Source organism: Rattus rattus, chromosome 8, assembly GCF_011064425.1.
Source record: "Rattus rattus isolate New Zealand chromosome 8, Rrattus_CSIRO_v1, whole genome shotgun sequence".
NCBI classification, from domain to species: domain Eukaryota; kingdom Metazoa; phylum Chordata; class Mammalia; order Rodentia; family Muridae; genus Rattus; species Rattus rattus.
The window spans coordinates 29,104,844-29,119,010 of NC_046161.1; positions in this window are offsets into that span (position 1 = coordinate 29,104,844).

A 14,167-nucleotide genomic window follows, 5' to 3' on the forward strand; every position below is an offset into this window, starting at 1 on the left:
TCAGATCTGGTTTGAATCTTGGTTTAACTCGTTCTCTTGGCTAACCACCCTCATCTACCTTGTTAAGACCCCTAATTGTTCTGCTATTGTTTACTTTTGGCCCCTGCCTATTGAACAAACTCATAACCTTTATAAAAGAGAGAATAGGTGTAGTACAACTGATGGTCCTACACCAATAATATGAGACCCTGAGAACAGGACATGAAGAATATGAGTTAGTCCCCAGAGACCCCCAAGCATAACTCCAAGATTGGAGCTTGTACAAAAAGAAGAGGGGAATGAAGGATTCCAGGGGCTTCTACCAGCCTTACACCCACTGCCTCAGGTCAAGACTAGACCAAGTCTTGAGTCAAGGTTAGGCCAACCTTGGGTCAAGGTAAGGCCGAATTCCATTCTCTACCCACTCTCTTCTCGGGAGGAGCAGGGATATTCTTGAAAAACTGGAAAATGTTCTGACTGATAGTCACCTGACCCTCTGGTCACAGATAGAGTCCGAATGCATGTCATATGCTTGCTAGTCAATAGATTCAAAGGTCAATATGCTTAGCCAATATGTTTAAACTGTAACCTCACTGATGTAACCTGTACCACTAAAAAATGTATAAAAACTGCTTGTTATAGCCATTTGGGGTCACCTTCTAGCCATTTGCCATGAGGGGCTGATTGAGAGTTGACCCCAACGCACCAGAAAAATAAACTTCTTGCGTTTGCATTGAACTTCATTTTCGTGTCTCTCTTGGGGGGAGGTACAGATGGGGGTCTTCCGGGTAGTTAAGACTCACTTCCTCACTTCGAGCCTTACAGCATTATGGGTCAGTGACGTGTCTACCATTGCCCTTGTCAGGAACACTCTCAGCTCTAGTTCCTCTACTGGAATTTACACTGGGAAAACAAGCTTGCCAACTGTGGCTTTTGCCAAGTCAACCTTGCACATAGGATGGAGGGATTCGCCTTAAAGTATTCAGAGAATTGGATTTTTATACATAACTTAGCTGGGTAGAAAAAAAGAAATCACTTCCATGTATTCCTGTGATTGATACCAAGGCACTTAGGTCTACCAGACAGCAACTGTTATGTCTAGACTTGTGCCTCCTGAGTGGTTTAGAGCAGCATAAGTAATCCCTTTACATTCCAGCATGAAGGATATTCATGTCCATCCACATCAGCTAGAATATTTCCCTGAGATCTCAGATTCTGCACTTGAAACTGGGCATACTTACCCTCTCTTCTCTTGTATTTGGAGATCAAGGAGATTACATTGCAGCTTGCTTACTTTACCTGTTCTTTGTGCTCCAGGGGACTTTGTCCTCCAGTCTGAAAGCTTAAAGCAAAGCCTTATGAGTTGCAGGGGACTATGATTCCATTAAAAAACTGTATTGTGCCTTGAACTCCCATCCCATCCCTGTGATGGCCCTAATTTTCTTTCAATATTTCTCAGGTCCTCACAGTGCAAGCTTTTAATCATAGACTTTAAGTCACTAAAATGACTCTGAGCAAATGCTTAAAACAAACAGCTGGATCTCAGAATAACTAGTTGGAAGCTGCAAATACACACCAAGGATGCCCTTTGTTATTTGCTAATGAAGCTGGCTCCTGAACTTGCTGGAGAATCAATTCAATGTGAGCAGAAGGATTAACTAGCCCATACAGTACCGAAAGGGAGAAGATGAAAATAAAAACAGGGATGCAAGAGCATACTTCAACATATCTGTTATTATTCTTAACTTCAGCTGACTCGATTAACCTGAAATCCTTATGAACAGAATCTTTCCTTCCTAGGCAGCTACATTTGGTTGGGGTAGAGCTAGAAACTGCAGTGAAGCCATGCTGAGAAATTCTGACTTTAGGTAAGCAATCGTATAACCTCATGGAAAGCAAAGAATGGATCGAGCACGTATTATGATGGATAAACGGCTGTAGATAGACTGAGCTATTAAAATGATTTACTTACAACTTCTGTCTCAATTATCCATGTAAGTGGCAAGGGCCAGTGAACCAGATGATAGAGAGATGCTGAACTTCAGTACAATTTAAACTTGAATTATTTTTTTTTCTTTTGGTGAAATTCAAAATTCAGAAAACTGATGAACAGTCTCTAAGCCAGTCGCAGAGTTAAAAGCCATGAGAAATGCAGATGCATAAAGCATAGCTGTAGTTTCAAGAATACCAAGATCACTCCATGCATTTGCATGGGTCATTAAACTCAGCAGTGGGCATGCAATTAAAGGAACGGACATGTTTCTTGCTCTCATGAAGTTTCCATTCATATTTCATTCAGAATAAAAACAAAATAAAGGCCATGCTGGGTCACAGGTATAAACACCAACTCTTAGAAATGTTAGGGTTCAAGAATCATTGAAGGAAGGCCCCAGACTCAAAGAGTATGCGAAAGCAAAGAGTGTTTAATCTGCAGAAATAACCAGCATGCATTCATCCAAAGGGGCTCACAGGCCCCCTTTTTATTCAGGACTAGGGGAATTTTCTAGAAGGGTTAGGTAATTTCTAATATGATTGGTAGGGACCAAGAAGTGATATTAATACAATGTTGATTGATTACTATGCTAGTTTCATTATATTTGCTGAGACCTTGAAGAATTTCACAAACCAGCTCTGCTGGGGCTCCATTATCTCCTCTGACCAGGTGTTCCAGAAATCGATTCGCCTCTGGAACCATCCCCCCTAGTTCAGGGTCATCATTGACGAAAGGCCCATTGTCAGTGGCTTTCTCTGAGGAGCCCAGTTTGTTCTCACAACCGTATTCTAAGGGACATTGGATTCCAATGTCTACTTAACACCTTTTCTCAGTTGTGTAATGCTGTAACAAAGAGGTGAAATGGGTAAACATATCAACAGTAGGGCCAATAGAGCCCCAGAGGCTCTGTCTAGACTTTGTAGCCATCCTGGCATGTGAGAAACTATTGTAAATAGAGATAAATGCATGCAACTCATCCTGTTAGCATTCTGTCTAAGCTCTGCCCTACAGTTACCTGGCAATAGCTCACTATGAATGGGGCTGCTTGCCCCGTCCTCTCTCTCTCTCTCTCTCTCTCTCTCTCTCTGTCTCTCTCTCTCTCTCTCTCTCTCTTTCTACTATCCTGTCTGCCAACTACCCCTATCCCTACTCCCCTGAATAAACTGAATAATTCTATACTATACTGGTCTGGTCCCTCAGGTGAAAGGGATGCCTCAGCATGGGCAAGCCAAGGCACCTCCTTCCCCCATACCTCACCACACACCCAACAGAACATATCCCTCCTCTCTTTATCTTCTTATAAACACATCATATCATTTGGCTATTAGACTCTTAAAACAATAGGTCTAAGAAAATCGAAATATCTCTGGGAAGTTTATGCTAGAGGGAAAGGAAAGTCCTTGGTACCAGCCAGAGAGAGAAAGAACCTCCCAGGAAGACTGAACCCAATTCTACAACACAACAGACCACCACACATGATGGACCTGACCCAAGGCAACAATAGGTCAGTGATGGGAGGAACAAGCATAGATTAGGACTCCTTTAGTCAAACACAATTCTACTTCTATTTAGACCCAGAGCTCTATTGGGGCTCAGATGCAGATGTGGGGACCTTAGATCTCTTTTGTCTCTGCTCTTCAGTAATGCCTATATCAGCTGAGCTTGCTGGGGCAACAAGATCCTGACCTTTTATCCTAAATGAAATCTGGGTAAAGTTAAGCCTTCTTTCCTTCACTTGTGCTCTCTTCATTTACATTCCTCTCTGCTTTCCAAATGATGTTTTCCACAGGGTGTAGGCAGTTGTAATTAGTGCCTTTCATAGTCCGTTCCAGTAAAAGTGAATTTGGTTAACTCGTAAACATCTTGCCCTTTTTCCACTAAGTCCAAAACTTCGTTTCTCTGCACCTTCTTGTACAGAAGTCAGTGAAGTTGTCTTTCTAAACCTTGGCTGCACATTGAAGTTACTCTGGGGGGGAGCTGTAAAAACTAAACGTAGAGTACATGCATGCATGCCTGGGTCATGATTTAATTGCACATATTTTTTAAAGCATTGAACATAGTTCTAATATGCAGCAACACTGAGATCTGCTGCAAAAAAAGTTAGTGGCTAAAAAAGTCTTGCTTTTATGATCAATATGTTGGATGACTTTGGACAAATTACCCACATCTCTATAGCTCAGTTTCCTTGGCATTAAAATGGGAAATAAAGATAGCACTTCTCCCATAGAGATGAGGGATGAGATGATATATATAAAGCTACTGAGAACTGTGCTTGACACAGACACTCAAAACAGTATTATATATTCTCATTTTCAGTAAAAGTAGTTTTATAGTTACATGCTCACTAAGAAAAATCATGCATTCTTTTATATGTCCCAAATTGCAAACATCTGTAAGTAATTCTCCCAATGCAATCCTCCCACCCCACACAAGTACCCTAAGCAAAACAGGTATACACCATAGACACACATAGTATTTGGCACCATGCTAACCTATTTTGATAACAGTTATATTTTCTATCAGATATTATTATGTATCTCAGCCAAAGATATGGCTGAGGTTAATACAAGTATCCTGATTATTAAGTATTCCTGATTTTTTAAATGACCGTGGTCTTTAAAAATAATGATGTCCTGATGATATTTGCTCCATGCACCCCCTCCTCTGACGAGAACAAAAGCACCTGCTAGCAAACTAGGACTGGAACAAAGAACTGGAACAGTTGAGAACACATTTCTTTCCCTCATCTCTAAAATGTTTCCTTTCCTTATATACCCAGACACCCACAGCTTGCACCCCAGACACTGGGGTCACTTGCTGCACTTATTTTAACTTTGTATACATCCATGGTCCATCTGTTGTATTTCCTTGTCCCTGATCTCTTTGCTAGTTCTTGGTTCCTTCTAATTATGGCCTTCTGCCACATCTATTCTTGGGATTTCACCATCTATTTAAACCAACAGAATATTTTTAAAGGCTCGATGTAATTTTAGGAAAGAAAACTGGAGCTTATGGTTAGCACAGGGCCTGGTGAGAAGCCGGGTTTCTTTTATGTTTTGGTGGGTTCCTAATGGCCTAGAGTAAGTCTCATTACTTTTCTTTAAGCCCAGTCTTTTTTATATGTCTAATCAGATTTTTTTTTTTCCATTTCACTTACACACCCTTCGTAGGAAAACTCATCTCTTCTGTTCTGTCTGTCATCTGGAGATACCATTAGACCAAGGGAGATAGCATGCCATACATAAAACTTCATGCCAAGTGCCCCTCTCAGTCTCAGATCTCCATTGTCACTGTGAAGAAATGGGTGAGTCATTTTATCTCCAAAACATCACTTGTCCAACAGGTTGATAAGAGATGATGACTTTTAAGTTTATTCTAACATCTATCAGTTGCTTAGAAGCAAAAAAAAAAAAATTAAAGAAAATTTCAGCGTGTCTGATAATTCTAGAACTTTTCTTCAGTCATGGGAAACCACTGAAGAACTGAAGGAAGTCCCTGTATCCAAGATCTATATAGAGCGAAGGCTCTGTGTATGAAAAGGAAGTTCACTGAACCTGGATCTTCCTTAGTGGTTTCATCCTACTAAGGCCCATCTCCATAGTCATTATAGCCAAACCCTTAAACACAAACACAACATAAATAAATACTGGGAGATGCTTAAGTATAAAAGAAAGACACAGATGGATTTGGGAGTGAAGTCAAAACTGAACTTTCAACAGTTGTTTTTATTTTTTATTTGTTTGTTTTTCACAGTTTTGCCCCAAGGATGGGCTCAATTCATAGAGGGAATATAGAAATACAGTTCAGCAAAGCTTCAATAACAACCCCACATTTTCAGCCAGAGGAAATGGAAAACAAATCCCAGACACAAAAGGATATAAGAGAATTCAGGAGCAGAGACCTGGATGGGTGATTCCCCAATTCTGTGTGTAGATCCATGTAGTTCTCAGGCAGCATAACAAATGCTCTGACAATTGACTGGAGAGTTGCACTTCTGCCCACAGATGGAAAACACAGTTTTCTGTGGAGTCCAAGTGCATAGACTGCAACCTGAAATAAATACAACAGAATCGAAAATTCTTCAGAGACGTGGCTAGCACCCTGCAGCCCCTGGGCCAAACCTGACACACTGTCATTTTTGTAAATGAAATGCTTGTGGATTGCAGCCATGGCTGTATGTTAAGGAATTGCTTGTGGATGGTTTGAATAGTGGGAAGGTTACAGACACTGTATACCTCTAGAAATCTATAATGTGTACTAATTGGGCCGATGTAGAAGTGACTTCCAACCCCATATGTTGCAGGCTATAACTGACCACAGAGTTCAGGTAACAAAGCTTTCCCAATGTAAAAAAAAAAAAAAAAAAAAAAAAAAGCTAACATTTTGGAATGTACAGAGAACCATGAAAATGATACCAATACTTAAAATAAAATAAAATAAAATAAAATGGTGTTCTAGAAAGTTAAAACAATTAAAGAACTACTTAACACAATTATTACTATTGCATTCTATGATGGGGACAAAAGCATTTTTAAATTAATTAAAGTTAAGGGTTAGAACCTAGATAAAGAAGCCCCAGATGGGAAAATAATTTTCACGTTAGAGCTAAGAAAAATAACAATATTTTAGATAAAAGAATACATTAAATAAGTTTAGCAGAATAAAAACAAGAGGGGAAAATTTTAACATCAATATGGTAAACTTACAGTTTAACAGAAAATTTTCATTTAAGACAAGAAAAAGGGAGAAAGGCAAAAGATTGACAAGTGCCTTAGATTTTATTTAGGAATATTACCATAGCATAATATCTAAGAAGATTGACTTATAAGGAAAAAAAGTTGATTTAATTTAAGCACATATATCAGAGGATTTAGTCAGTCCGTAATCAGTTGGCCCATTGCTTTCGATCCTGTTCAGGGCTGTCAGGATGGGAATATGTGGCAAATGCATCTTCTCAGCTTCTCAATTATAAGACCAGGAAAAGGAAAGAAAGGAAGAGCGAGACTTCAAGATGAGAATTTCACTATTTCCTTCAAGAACATACTAACAATAATCTAACTCTCTTCTACGAAGTTTCACTTCTTTACTGTGTCTCTGTGTCTCAAAGGAGCCTAGACTACTACTTCCTTCTCCTTCTCCTTCTCCTTCTCCTTCTCCTTCTCCTTCTCCTTCTCCTTCCTTCTCCTTCTCCTTCTCCTTCTCCTTCTCCTTCTCCTTCTCCTTCTCCTTCTCCTTCTCCTTCTCCTTCTCCTTCTCCTTCTCCTTCTCCTTCTCCTTCTCCTTCTCCTTCTCCTTCTCCTTCTCCTTCTCCTTCTCCTTCTCCTTCTTCTTCTTCTTCTTCTTCTTCTTCTTCTTCTTCTTCTTCTTCTTCCTTTCCTGTTTTAAGATGGAAACATTTTTAATTTTTTATTGGATATGTTTATTTACATTTCAAATGTTATCCTTTCCCTGTTTCCCATCCATAAACCCCCTATTCCATCCCCGTCCTCCTGCTTTTATGAGGGTGTTCCCATACCAACTCATTCACACCTCCCCGCCTCCCCTGACATTCCCCTACACTGGGGCGTCCAGTCTTGGCATAACCAAGGGCTACTCCTCCCACTGATGCCCAACAAGACCATATTCCACTACATGTGCAGCTGGAGTCATGAGTCTGTCCATGTGTACTCTTTGGATGGCGGTTTATTTAATATATGTGAGTACACTGTCGCTGTCTTCAGACACACCAGAAGAGAGCATCGGATCCCCTTACAGATGGTTGCGAGCCACCATGTGGTTGCTGGGAATTGAACTCAGGACCTTTGGGAGAGCAGTCAGTGCTCTTACCGCTGAGCCATCTCTCCAGCTTGGATGGCGGTTTAATCCCTGGGAGCTCTGGTTGGTTGGTATTGTTACTCTTATGTGGTTGCAAACCCCTTCAGCTCTTTCAATCCTTTCTTTAACTCCTTCAATAGGGACCCCATTCTCAGTTTAGTGGTCAGCTCTGTATTTGTCATGCTCTGGAAGAGCCTCTCAGGAGACAGCTATATTAGGTTTCTGTCAGCTTGCACTTCTTGCCATCAGCAATATTGTCTGGGTTTGATGACTGTATATAGGCTGGATCCCTAGGAGGGGCATTTCTTTCAGTCTCTTCTCCAAACTTTGTCTACATATCCCCTCCTATGAATATTTTTGTTCCCCCTTTTAAGAAGGATAGAAGCATCTGCACTTTGCTCATCCTTCTTGAGCTTCATGTGGTCTGATGATTGTATCTTGGGTAATCCGAGTTTTTGGGCTAATATCCAATTATCAGTGAGTGTATGCCATATGTGGTTTTTGTGTTTGGATTAACTAACTCATGATATTTTCTAGTTCCGTCCATTTGCCTATGAATTTCATGACATCGTTGTTTTTAATAGCTGAGTAGTACTCCTTTGTGAAAATGTACCACAGTTTCTGTATCCATTCCTCTGTTTAGGGACATCTGGGTTCTTTCCAGCTTCTGGGTATTATAAATAAGGCTGCTATGAACAGTGGAACATGTGTCCTTGTTATATGTTGGAACATCTTTTCTGTATGTGCCCAGGAGTGCTATAGCTGGGTCCTTAGGTCCAATTTTCTGAGGAACCTCCAGACTGATTTCCAGAGTGGTTGTACCAGCTTGCAATCCCACCAACAAATGGAAGACTGTTCCTCTTTCTCCTCATCCTCACCAGCGTGTGTTGTTACCTGAGTATTTTAACTTAGCCATTCTGACTGGTATGAGATGGAGTCTCAGGGTTGTTTTTGTTGGTATTCTGTCTAAGCTCCACCCCCATAACTACCTGGCAACAGCTGACTATACACGCAGGCTGCTTGCTCCTCTTCCTCTTGCTATTTTTTCTCTCTCTTACTTCTCTCTTACTCTTTGTTCTTTGCTGCTCTTGTCCTCTTCCCCTCCCCACTGCCTCCACGTGCCCATGGTTGCCGCCTTTCCACTCTTCTACTCTTCTCTCATTAAACCTCTCCACATGGAACCATGGTGTATGTTCTGTCCAGGCATGGGCTAAGATTTAAAAACTAAGATTGGTGCCAAAACCCTGGATAGAACCAGGAAACCTAACAGATTTGATTTGCATTTCCCTCATGACTAAGGATGTTGAACATTACTTTAGGTACTTCTCAGTCATTTGGTATTCCTCCGCTGAGAACTCTTTGTTGAACTCTGTACTCCATTTTTAATAGGGTTATTTGACTCTGTGGAATTTTTGAGTTTGTTATATATATTAGATATTAACCTTCTGTCAGATGTAGTATTGGTAAAGATTTTTCCCAATCTGTTGGTGGCCCTTTTGTCCTAGTGACAATGTCCTTTGCCTTAGAGAAGCTGTGAAAATTTATGAGGTCCCATTTGTCGATTCTTGATCTTAGAGCATAAGCTGTTGGTTTTCCGTTCATGAAATTTTGCCCAGTGCCCATGTGTTTGAGACTCTTCCCCATTTTTTCTTCTTGTAGTTTGAATGTATCTAGTTTGATGTGGAGGTTCTTGATCCACTTGGACTTGAGCTATGTATAGGACGATAGGAATGGATCCGATCTGCATTCTTCTACATGCTGATCCAGAATCATTTGTTGAAAATGTCTTTTCCACTGGATGGTTTTAGCTTCTTTTTCAAAGATTAATGACCATAGGTGTATGGGGTCGTTTCTGGGTCTTCAATTCTGTTCCACTGATCTATCTGCCTGTCTCTGTACCAATACCATACAGTTTTTCATCACTGTTGCTCTTTAATACTGCTTGAGGTCAGGGATGGTGATTCCCCCAGATGTTCTTTTATTGTTGAAGAAGTTTTTGCTATCCTGTGTTTCTTGTTATTCCAAATGAATTTGCAAATTTCTATTTCTACCTCTATGAAGAATTGAGTTGGAATTTTGATGGGGATTGCATTGAATCTGTAGATTGCTTTTGACAAGATGGTTATTTTTGCAATATTAATCCTGCCAATCCATGAGCATGGGAGATCTTTCCATCTTCTGAGATCCTCTTCAATTTCTTTCTTCAGAGACTTGATTTCTTGTCATACAGATCTTTCACTTGCTTTGCTAGAGTCACACTGATATATTTTATATTACTTGTGACTATTGTGAAGAGTGTCGTTTCCCTAATTTCTTTCTTAGCTTGTTTATCCTTTGAGTAGAGGAAGGCTACTGATTTGTTTGAGTTAATTTTATATCCAGCTACTTTGCTGAAGTTGTTTATCATGTTTAAGAGTTCTCTGGTCTAAGTTTTAGGGTCACTTAAGTATACTGTCATATCATCTGCATGTAGTGAAATTTTGGCTTCTTTCTTTACAATTTATATCCCTTTGACCTCCTTCCATTGTACAATTGCTCTGGCTAGGACTTTGAGTACTACACTGAATAGGAAGAGAGTGGGTAGCCTTGTCTAGTCCCTAATTTTAATGGGATTGCTTCAAATTTTGCATCATATTCATAGGGGAAATTGGTCTGATGTTTTCTTTCTTCGTTTGGACTTTGTGTGGATTAGGTGTAAGCATAATCGTGGCTTCATAGAAGGAGCCTATTTTGTGGAATAGTTTGGAGAGTATTGGTATTAGGTGTTTTATGAAGTTCTGATAGAATTCTGCACTATATCCATCTGGTGCTGACTCCAGGATTCTGAATAAGAGCAATTGCTACTGAAGTTCTAAAGACAGAGTCAAGAGGCAACTACAGAAAAGCAATGTACTGCAATGACCTAAAACTAAGTTTATCCAATCGTAAATATAGTGATAAGCACATAAAATACATAAAAGAAAAGTATAAATATTAAAAATGTAAAAGGAGTCTTAGTTATTATATCACAAAATTGAAAAATAAAATGAAAATATTATAAAATACCAAAGGAAGGACTTCCAGTAAAATCGTATATTTGTATGAGTTACAAATACTAGATAACTAGAGTAAAACTACATCCAGATATTTTGTAACTCCCAGAAATATAGAGCTAAACCTCCCATAATGAGTAGAGTTACCAGCGAGAGATGGCAGCTTTGAAGACCTGACTTTCACAGCACAACCACTCCCATGATAACTACTTGTATCCTAAGCCCACAAGACCTGCTCGTCTCTCACATGTCTGGACCCTGAAATCATAAGAGTAGCAGTTAAGTATCCATATGTTTCAGACGAGAAAGCTCAAACCATAATAAAAACAAGCAAACCTAGCTTCACAGAGTTTATAAAACTTAACTCAAAATTAATTATAAATCTATTTTTATTCAGATAAGGCATTGTACGAAGAAAACATGAAGGGATGTCTGTGTGTTTTAGGGTTAGACAAAGATTTCTTAGGCATGAAACCATATCATCATCTAATAGCTAATATTTTGATAAATTAAATATTTGATTTTGGTAAAAAAGCTAAACAAGTATCAATAAGTGACAAGTTTGGTAGAAGCATTTATTATTCACACACATACACACACACACACACACACACACACACACACACACACACACACATCTCACACAGCTAACCAAAGAGTGGGTATGGATAATAAATAAGGACATCAAACACTTTTAACCATTGGAGAAATTCAATTTGTACACAGGCTGAAACAGCCCTAGTTATAACAATTGCCATGAAGTGCTGATAGTACCTGGTACCTGGACTGAGTGCAGATGTCACTCGACTGGTGTCCCTATTGCTGGTATGAAAGAAAAATGTCCCAAGCACTCAGGAAAGCAATCACAAAAATTCTTGCCTTGGCAACTACATTCTTGAGTGTTTCACTTAAGGAAACAGAAATTGTGTTCCCATAAATGTTCCTAACAGTTTTAGTTGTAATCACCTCCAACTGAACAACAGCTCAGAAGTTCTTCACTGGATCCACAACAGCAAGTTCATGTTCCTCAGTGCAACTCAGCAATGAAAAGAAACTCTGGGTATAGGTACAATGTAGATAGTACTCAGGGCAATTATAGATGGAAGGAGTCTGGGTGGGAGGGTCAACCTCCATGCTGCATTCAATTTGATGTAGAGTTCTGTAAATAATGGTAGCAATAAAAAGTTTCAGGGGCTACCCAGGGTTTCCCTGAGAGGAGATGAAGTTGAAAGGTGGTCTACATTTGGCCTAGGTTTATAGTCAGCATTTTAGCAACAGACATTCAACTAAAAATATTGAGTTTAAATTGCTAGAAATAAATGACATTGGTAAATTTTAAATTGCATTGTATCCTGAGAATTATGATGTCCCTATGTCCTGGAAAACATCTACTGTACACTGTCTGGATGTTACAGCACTAAAACAATCATTATATTTCTAAATATTAAGGATAAATAACTAGGAAATAAAAATTGAAAGTAATCTAGTATCATTTCAAATGCCTCAACAAGCACTTGCCTAGTGATTATTTTAGCTATACTGTACCATCTCAGAATGGTAGTATCTTCTTTTTCAAGGAACTGGCATTTCATTTAATAATGGCTCAGAATGTAGTGATGCTGGCAATTGAGAAAGAAGAGAGAGAAGTCATGATTCCTTGAAGTGAAAAGGATCACATTCTCATTTTATAAGAAAACATGTAAAAATTACTCAGATCTGTGGTCAAAACTTGTAGTATGAAAAAGCTAAAAAAGCACTAACCCACGCTACTGCTGGCAGGGCACCAATGGGTAGGCTGGCATTGCCTGTTCTCAGGCCAGCAGGCCCTCTGACCCCGGTGCTCTGAAATCTCTCCGTCTGACTCCCTGAGTTCCTTGGCGGGTTGCTGTCACCCCAGCCCCACACTTCCAAATTCCCACAGCTTTGGGGGTGCACTTCTCCTCTCAAACCCATATTGTGCAGCTGTACCTTTCTCTCCCCAACCCAGTTGAGTCGTCAGGTGAGGGAAAACACAACAGAAACTTAGTTTAGAACCAACGGGTAACTCTATCTCTGGGTGAAGCATCTTAATTTCGTAAGCTCTTCTAAATATAACCCCTCTAGTGGTGAATCCTGGCGGATCTGCCCTCAAAAACGGGGCCTCTTGCTAGATACATTTTGCCCTCCAAGCTCCCCTGGTCTAAAAGCAAGTAATCTTTTTCAGCTTCTTCTCTTCCCCCTCTGACCCGGAAGTCCCGCCTACTCCTCACCCAGTGATTGGTTTCAAGAAATCTTTATTTGTTAGGGGAAGGATCTCATGAAGTCATCTGAGTAAAGGTACAGGGATTCACTCCTCATCCCAAGCAGCCCCTCTTAGGGAAACAGAATTAGCATCAAAATACAAACAGCACCAGAGCTATCCACAACAAAACTAGTCCTCTATCCCTAAAATTATAAAGAAAACAACAACAATAACAACAATAACCAAAAAAACTCCCCAAACAAAAATTAACCCTGGGACTGGAGAAATGGCTCAGCATTTAAGAGCACTGGCTGCTTCTCCAGAAGAGTGGTTCAATTCTTAACACCTACATGAAAACTCACAACTGTCTATAACTCCAAGACCTGACAAGCTCAAACAGATATAGATGCAAGAAAACATCAATGAACATAAAACAAAAATAAATCCATTATTTTAAAAAGTAAAGAAAAATCATACTAGTTATGCTATCTTAAACTGCAACAGTTAGCAGTGTTTAATTAATATGCAAATTGATATGGAGAATGCATTACATTATAGAGATTTGTACTTTGGGATTTCAGGTATCCATTTGAGTTTTCAAATGTTATTTTTCAAGATATGGGATGGTCTGCCATAATTTTAAAGTTAATAGCATAGGTTGCCATGGTAATTGTGGTGGTACTTGAATCTGTACTTGATAACTCTTCATAGCACTATACTGACAGGCTATTACTTACAAAATATGACAATCCAAATAATGTCTGTAGTTTGTTTAATAGTCTTGCACTATGCTTTCTTGGCTTTGAAAATTGAGCCATGATTATATGATACTGCTGGAAGGAAAGTGCATTAAAGTCACACAGGAACTCTCACTAACTTTTTGTGATTCCCAAGTTCTAACAAAAAATTTTTCAAAGAAACAGGCTAGTAAACCAACTATATCAATATAGGCAAATAATTATGTCATGCTCAAATAGAGTGTGTCACAAGGCCACAAAGCTGGCTTAAACAAAGTTCAGTTCTGGTCCCCATGAAACTAAATTGAATGCAAAATAATTAGGGATCATGTCAATAGAGTCTAAATATTTGAAAAAAATAGTTGTCTTTATGAGCACTCACATGTGGATA